At 43.6% G+C, this 9040-nt stretch overlaps 1 long non-coding RNA gene across 1 annotated transcript; it reads left to right on the top strand.

Moving 5' to 3' along the window:
• Window positions 1-1548: 1548 nt before the first annotated feature.
• On the top strand, window positions 1549-2938 carry LOC143412550 (uncharacterized). The gene is made up of 3 exons (XR_013093063.1): window positions 1549-1615; window positions 1883-2233; window positions 2657-2938. It is a non-coding gene; the product is annotated as an uncharacterized LOC143412550 (long non-coding RNA).
• Window positions 2939-9040: the final 6102 nt, after the last annotated feature.

Below are 9040 nucleotides of genomic sequence, written 5' to 3'. Positions count from 1 at the left end.
GGATGTTGCACGCTGGTGAGAAGCAGACTCCCACTCACAGAGGGAAGACATGAGAGAAGACACGTCATCAGTTGACAGAGACACATCAAGCACAGCAGAGGGTGGAGCACTGCGTATCGATTGAGGCTGACAGGTCAAACGGAAGGCATCTTGGACACTGGCATCTTTCACATCACTGACTTGCTCTAGCAGCTCAAAGTAGGGCTCCGACAGGAGGCGTTGGGCCAACGGCCTCACAAACGGTTCCCTGCTCAGGGTGTCTGCCACAATGTTCAGTTTTCCAGGAACATGTTTGATCTCAAAGCAGTATGGTGCAAGCTTAGAGACCCAACGCTGTTCACAGTCATCCAGCTTTGGCTTAGTCAGAATGTATGTGAGAGGATTGTTATCAGTCCAGACAGTGAACCGGTGACCCTTGAGCCAGTGGCTGAACTTATCGCACACAGCCCACTTCAGAGCCAAAAATTCAAGCCGGAGCAAAAAGTGGCTTCGCAATACGAGAGCACCCTGGAATGAAATGCTGGTAAACATCACCATGCCAAGGAAGGATCTCACTTTCCTCTGAGAAGGGCTGCTCAATTAATCGAATTTTAATCACGATTACGATCTGGGCTTTCAACGATCATTAAAAATGACTGAACCAATTATTAGCACCTCCCTCGTGCTTTACTCTCGCGAGGTGGCAAATCGAGCGCACCTCTCTGCGTTTCGAACACGCGTCACATCAATTAAGAGTACCTGAGGAAAGCTAAGCAGACGTTATTTGGAGAGGAGAGGATAATGGCTACTAAAGAAAGAATGCTGTTGGTTGAAAAGCGAGGTAAAACTACTTCAGTGGTGTGGAAACATTATGGGTTCGCGGAGTCCGACGTGGATCAAGTCGATATAGTGTGTAAACTTTGCTACGGTGTTGTAGCTGCACCACAGGGCAACACTACAAATTTATTCAATCATTTGAAGACCGCTCACAAACTGACATACAATCAAACAATGAAGGAGCATAGAGAAAAACCCTCAACAACACATGCTTCATCCTCACAGACCTCCATTCACGCTACCATGTACAACGCGACTAAATATCCCACCAGCTCCCAGAGACACAAGGAGATAACAAACGCGGTAACGTTTTTCCTCGCCAAAGACCAATGCTCAATTAACACAGTGGACACCCCCGGCTTTAAGAAACTAATCAACACTTTGGACAAACGGTATAACTTGCCATTTCGTCACTATTTTAGTCGAGTGGCGATTCCCGCTTTATATGACGAGTGTCATGATGGTGTCGCAAAGGAAGTGGCTACAGCCCAATATTTTGCCACCACAACGGACTTGTGGTCAAGCCGCACCATGGAGCCGTATTTGAGCCTCACGGTACATTTCATTGACATGGATTTCAACATGAAAACGAAATGTCTCCAGACATCATTTTTCCCAGAAGACCACACAGGGCAGAACATAGCTGCAGGTCTGAAACAAGCACTGGCTACGTGGGATCTGGAGGAGGGTAAACTCGTCTGTATAACCACAGACAACGCTGCAAATGTCATACTGGCTGCACAACTGAATGGCTGGATGAGGCTCCAGTGCTTTGGGCACAGATTACATTTGGCCATAGGTGAGTAGGCCTAATTCCTACTGAATATGATGCATAATGTGATTTTCTTTCAATAAGTATACAACATAATGCTTTGAATGAATATAATAAATAAAAAACGATTTAAATTCAGAGATACTTTTATTCATTCTCACAGTCATACACATTTTCTATGAATTATACAAACACATAAATAAGCTACCATCACTTTTTCTTATTCATTCATACTCAAGGAAATGACAATCATCATCCTGATAATGCTTGTTTATATTTTTTATGTTTTTATAGAAAGAGCCATGAAAGATCACAGGATTGAGCGTGCAGTGGGGGTCTGCAAAAAAGTGGTCAGCACCTTTTCATTCAGTTGGAAAAAAAAAGAGAGAGCTGAAAAAGGCACAGATAGACCTCAAACTGCCAGACCACTCCTTAAAGACTGAATGTCCAACCAGATGGGGATCTAGGCAGGCCATGGTTTCCAGAGTCCTTGAGCAGCAGAAGGCCATTGCCCATGTCCTCTCCCAAGACAAAGGAACCAGGCACCTCATCCCCTCATGGCAGGACATTGATGTCCTTGAGGCCATCAACAAGACCTTGGGACCTCTGGTTGAATTCACTGATGCACTTTCTGGAGAGAAATATGTGAGTGTGTCTTTAATAAAACCAACACTCCACCTATTTAACAACTCAATCTTGGCTGAGCAAGATGATGACACAGACCTCTCAAAATGCATCAAGAGGAGAATACTGGAGTACCTAAATGAAAAGTATGGTGACTCACCAACACAAGAGTTGCTTGACATGGCCACTGTCCTGGACCCAAGGTTCAAACTGAGATATGTAAGCGAGGTCAGCCAAGAGACAATAAAAGCCAGACTGACAATGGAAATGAAGTCCATCATGGTATTTATAAAGATACTAAACATCTATCTATCCATCTATCCATCTATCTATCATTATTTATAGTAATTATTTAAGGATTGTATTCTAGAATGCCAAACCCGAGACAGATAAAACTGGTTCCTCATTCTGTGTTGCTGTCATTTTATGTTTGTCCCATTAAAGGAGGCTGCAGTGATGGGGACACCCGTTGGTAACACGGAGGTTGCTGATGATGGTGCATCAAACCAAAAGAAGAGGGAAAAGGGCCTAAGCAGCTTCTTTAAGGCCCCTCACAGCACAGCTCCAGGTGCAGAACATGCTCTTCAACTTGTCCAGGCCATAGCTTTTGAGTATTAGGCCTACCTCCAGGCAGGGACCCTGGACACAGAGGAAGACCCACTGGGGTGGTGGAAGCTATCACAGAACCTCTTCCCACGACTCTCCATCCTGGCAAAGAAATATCTTTGCATCCCAGCCACAAATGCCTCAACAGAAAGGGTCTTTAGTACTGGTGGAAATGTTGTCAACTGCCTGCGTGCATCCCTGAAGCCTGATCATGTCAATAGGCTGGTGATTTTGGCTAAAAACCTTTGAAAGGTTGCAGGAACCATGTTTTGTTGAGCCATTTTGAGATTGTATGGGACTCGGGCCTACTAGTTTTTATTTATTTCTTATAAAAGGTACTACTTTCAGTGTTTAATTTTATTTTTGTTCAGGCAGCAACTTTAGTTGACATACCTCAATGTCAGTTTGATGCAATTGTGCATTGTGTGGCTACACAGCTTGCCTTGATGTTTGGTTATTTGTATGCATAAATATTATGCAGTAGTTTGAAGTTCACTAAACATTGTTTACATTTTTTATTTATTTTTTATATTTTATATTGCAAACATTTGCACGGTTATCAGAATTTGCACATTATTTTATGACAATCTTTAAAGCAATTATTCAATGCATTGTTATTGTTAAATAAATATCGTGAAATAATCGTGATCTCAATTTCATTGAAAATAATCGTGATTATCATTTTTGCCATAATCGAGCAGCCCTAACCATCACCATCCATAAGGTCAGTCTTCTGAAAACTGGCGATAACCCTCACTTTATCCTGATCAACCGAGACACCACCAGCATCCACGACATGACCCAAAACACAGCAGTAATCATTCCGATTCAACTCAGGGCGGCAACGAAGTGACACCTTGACCACATCTCTGGCTTTGCCAGTAAGTCTAGACATTAATATGGCAAACATTTCTTCATCTGTGTCACAGCTGATTCTGTGCAGATAACATCTCATCATGTCCTCCCATTCAGCGATGGGAAATAGATCTGTGTTGTCACCCTTAAAGTATGGTGGAGCTTTGGTGTCTGACTGAACAACAACCTTCAGCTGGGACTGGTCATTGCAGCTCGAGGGCACATTCTGGGGAAACTGTGGCTGGGTGGGGGCTGGCTGGTGCATAGAGTTAAGAGAGGACGTGATATTTTCCCCAATTTGCTTTGCTAAGTCAGTGATCAAGCTGCTCAACATGTCACTAGTGACAGCCTGGGTGTGTGTTTGGCGTTCGCAAGCAGCTGGTGTGGAGCTAGCTGCTGGCATTAATGGTGAGTGCATCACTGACTGGTCTACAGTGTGGGCACCAATACCCGGGACTACTGGCCTACCCCTCCCAAAACACTTTGGAGCAATCTGATGACCCCTCCCCAAACCAAAGGTCATATTACTCCCCGCAGAGAACAGATCAGGCATAGCGCCATCCGCAGTTTCCTCACCTAACATGTTGGCCCAAGTGAGATATCACTGTTCAACAGCAAAAAAAAAAAAGAGCCTAACCCCCACACACAATTATGCAAAACTTCACAAAACAATGAAATGTGGGGGGGAAAACCCCCCCATCAAAGAATCAAAACACCATAGAAAATAAAATAAAATCAATTAAAACAGGCTGTAAAAGCCAATATCAATAGAAAAAAAATAAATTACAATCCGTGCCTGTATAATTTGAGGCAACAATATGAAACGGTGACAGAAGTCAAGTTGATGATGTTTAAGTCTAATCATATATTCTGTAATGATAAATTGCTCTGTGAGGATGCCTTTTCTTCAGCTCTGCCTCCAAACACATGTAAAATGATAACATGTACATCACCGTGTTGTTTGTTGACTCCATTTCAGCATTCATACGATGACCCCAGGAAACAAACTTGGCACTCTTGTCTTCAGTGCCACACTCTGCAGTTGGATATTGGACTTCCACATAAACACAACGCAGACAGTTTGGATTGGCAATCACACCTCCTCCGCTCAACACCAAAGCCCCCCAGGGTTGTTTCCTTCGCTTACTCCTGTTGGAGATGCACACCGGTGACTGTATTCCCAAACATGGAGAAACTCTATTTTGAAGTTTGGAGACTGTTGATGGCCAGACAACATATCATGGTGAGAGTGCAGATTGGAAGGCAACTGACAGTTGTGAAAGTCCACAGAAAACACAGGAGACGAGGTCCATAGAAAACAACTCCTGCTCAACAAAACAAAGAAGCTAATTTTTGGATTTCTGGAAAGAGGCGCTGAGATGATGGTGGAGTAGGTGAACTGCTGCAGGTCCTTACTGTTAGCAGACGAGCACGGCCCAGGACAAGAAGGCTCAGCAGGAGGTGTTACAAACTGCCCAGGACATCAGGCCTTTATCACATCATAGATAATGGTGAGACGTCTATGCACTATTCTAAATGACAACACCCCAGGCACACCCCAGGCACTGCCCTCTGGCATCCATACAGAAGTATCTGATGCCACCCCACTAGACTTCAGGCTTCATTTTCTTTCCTCAGGCTGGAAATACTACTCTCCATGCTCTATTATGAACAATAGCTCCCCCCCGCCTTATTATTTATGCATACGTTGATCATTTTCGGAGGCTTTTCATAGTTGCCAGACACTCTGTCTCTGCTTTGCCTTGATGCATGCTCAATCATCCAGGTAAGGACATCCAGAAAGGTTATGTACTCTTTACTTTGTAGGTACAAAACGTTCTCATAGCCATTGATCAATCATTCAGCTGAGTCTAAAGAAGTGACTTGGATGAAAACGCTGCGTCCAGATGAAGAGAATCCACTTTTCCTGTTTTGGTTTACAGCCATGTGTAATGGTTTCATGGTCACTCACATTCCCTTTCAGTGTGTGACTACTCCAGCATTGATTCAGCTCCACAATAATAGGAAGAGCAGACATGAAAGGGTAAAAACATGTGTGTGAATGCATGGCTGGCCTTTCTGTGTGGAGCTTGCATGTTCTCCCTGTGCCTGCGCAGGTTTAATCCAGCTACGTAGGCTTCCTCACAGTCCAGAGACATGCATGTTAGCTCATCATGGTTCTAAACTGGTCACAGAGAAGGTGACCATGAGAGTTTGTTTCTATGTGTTGACCCTGTGACTGATCAGATGTCTGTCCATAGTGGACTTTGCCTCTTGCCCCATGTCAGCTCGGCCCCACAGCCCTGGATTCCTAAATGGAAAAGCATTTAACAAAATGAATGAATGGATCTTCCACATCGAGCGTTATCTTTGGAATTTGTATGTTTTAACTCCAGAATAAACTGGAAACCTATAACAAGCTATGTTGTTGCACTGACACAGGGCAGTATCTGGGAATGAGAACAGACTGTTACTGAGTACAGCGGTGGTGAAGCCAATAATTCCCATGATGCCATGGTGTTTCACATCATCAGACTCTGTCTTTGGTTGCTGATGTAAACGGAGCTGGAACTACATTCTGTGTTTAAATGAAAAAAGTGTTTCATTATGAGCTCTTTAGATGTGTTCACGTTTGAAGTCTGTGCCAGCTGAATTTCAGAGTGAACTAAAAGGAAGTGAGACGTTGCCAATTGGAGGAACACATTTAAAAATTACAGGTCCACATGGAAGATTTTTAGTTGCCAGCAATATTTTATCCACACAGGATTTACTCAGTAGATCTGCTCATTCTGCAAATCTAGTGGCGTGGTCCTTTAAGGATATACGCTTAGTATCTGGCTGATAAGTCATAAAACGATCACAGTCGCCACCGTTCCAGTTTTCTATTCAAGTTCCACATCTTTGAATGAGACTTTCTTTCAGTGCCAAATTTATAGCTTTGCTTCATATACAGTAAGCAGAACAGCAGTTTTGCCTTTGAAGCCTGAGTGCAAATTGAGAGTCAGAAATAATCAAGGCTGTCTTGGCAGCTTCCTATAAGCCAGCCCTGCTCTCCTTTCCTCTCTCCCCCTCCTCTCACTGTTGGTCCCCATGTCTCGGGGACAGATGGTGAGTGTCAGCAGCATGCCAGTCCCCATATCTCACTATGGGGAAAGAGATGGTTTTGCACGATGACTGGGTGTGTCTTTTTAATCCAATGAAGCAAAGGAAGGGCGAGGAAGTGCAGAGAGAAATTGCATGGAGTGGGCAGCAAGAAAAAGAGAGACATGTTTAATGCAATAAAAGAGGAAGGAAGAGAAATGCATAGAGAGGGAAGTAAAACAGACAAGGAGAAAGGGGGAAAGGGATGAGAGAGAATCAGATAGGAGGAGGGAGAGTCAAGCAGGGACGGATGCGACGAAGGGAGAATGGTACAGCAGGGAAAGTGACAAGGGAGGGAGAGATAAAATAAAATCGCATGAAGGGAGGAAAGAGGATGAGAGGACGAGGAATAGATGAGAGTCGGAGGGGGGCAGGAGGCAAGGAGGGATTTTCTTAGTCTTTCAAGTCGGCCTCATCTGGCATATTCAGTGAGGCTGATTGGTCCGGTTGCTATGGTGATGTAGTGGGCTTGGGAAGAGAGAAGGAGGGAGACTTTTGAGATTTGATACCCTTCAATAAAACATGTCTCTTAAAAGAAACTCTACACACACACATGCTGTGAAAAACACATTCAGTGAATTCACTGCACCAAAAAAATATCCACACATGCACCCAGAACACCGCCATCAACACGCACACACACACACACACACACACACACACACACACACACACACACACACACACGCCTGCAGCAGCAGCAGATCAGTAGATTCTTGATAAATTCTTGGCTGGTTCGTGGGAGCAGTTGTGCAGATTTCATGCTATGAACGTTACATTGCTCTGCTGATTATTGACATTTTTATTGGGATTTTTTCATTCCCAGCGTGTGAAATGATGCCATTCAGTCAAAGCCGCAGTCACAGACATGCACGAGGTGTGCTTATGCACTGGTGCCATGATACACTGAGTCTGTTAAAAGAATGGAGTTACAGTTTAGCACAATTTTTAACCCTCCATGCTTTTAATGAATGCATATTTAAACCCAAACCACAGTCATATTCTATCTGTAAATATTTCCTCCTTCTACCACCGTAATATCTGCGCTGGTGTCAGTGTGGAGTCGCTTCTGATTTAGTTCCTTTTGAGAAGCAGATCAAATTTCCACAGGCTTCAGAATTAAACATTACATGGCATTATCAGCAGAAGTCAGTTCCAGTTGCACAGCAGCTTTATCAGTTTTAGCCTGGGCTGTGTTTAAGGCCAGCATGAGTCTACATGTTAAGCAACTGCCTGAACTTGCAAGAAATCATGCTGTGAGACTTAATAAAGATGGGAGAGTGCACAGGAGGCAACATGATGGTTTGTTGGACAGAGCATCAGAGTACATGTCCTTATTTGGAACTGTTTGGAAAAGGGCACACGGATCTAAAAAGAAAATTGGCAGATGATGCGTCTGTAACTGTGTGTGACAGGCTAACTTACACCTGAAAAATGCCTGTATCTGCCAGTACATCCCCAGGGTATTTTGGCTGGCCCCAAAAACTGTGGTTTGGCCACAAGTGCAGAGCATGAAGCCTGGCAAGATGGATTCTCACATTATCTTCTGAATCCAACTAGAATCCAGCTGCTCAAGTTGTGACTGAAAGAAAACTCCCAGTTTTGAGGAGGTTGTGTGAAGAGAAACATCCTAACACGACTATAATAACAACATTTTAAAAAGTAAAGCTATGACCTGATCACACGTGCCCCTTGATTGCAATTTTATTTTATACTGTTAAAGAGAGCCAAAAAAACAGAAATTAAACAGAGCAACAAAAACCCTCCAGCAAAGTGAAGAAAGACAGAATCTGTGAAGAATGCGAGAACATCCAAAGAGCTGACAGACTAGCATCATCCCAGGAGGATTTGTACGCAGTTTGCATTATGAGCTCCACAGTGACAGCCAAGAGCTCCACTCACTCCAATGGCAACTACAATCCTCAGGAGGGAAGCAGGAAATAGGACTTTTCTACTCCGGCTCATACATTATTGACACGTGCAGAATCCAGAGCACATTTAGCAGAGTACCCTTTATCTTATGATGTAAAATGTAGGCTATAGTAATGCATACTTTAAATAATACGTCAGGCTATCAGATGTGCCTCTCAGCTTCATTTCTATGAAATGAATATAATGTGATCCCTGTAAAATATTCACGGTGAACCCTGTGCTCCTTGGGCTCCATCCAAGTTCTTCTCTGAACATTTTGCTCCGTAACTATCCTAAACAGTTCAGCATGCTATG

Source organism: Maylandia zebra, linkage group LG15, assembly GCF_041146795.1.
Source record: "Maylandia zebra isolate NMK-2024a linkage group LG15, Mzebra_GT3a, whole genome shotgun sequence".
In the NCBI taxonomy this organism is placed as follows: Eukaryota; Metazoa; Chordata; class Actinopteri; order Cichliformes; family Cichlidae; genus Maylandia; species Maylandia zebra.
Note: the sequence above shows the minus strand (reverse complement) of the source record. Positions and strands in the feature narration are given on the sequence as shown.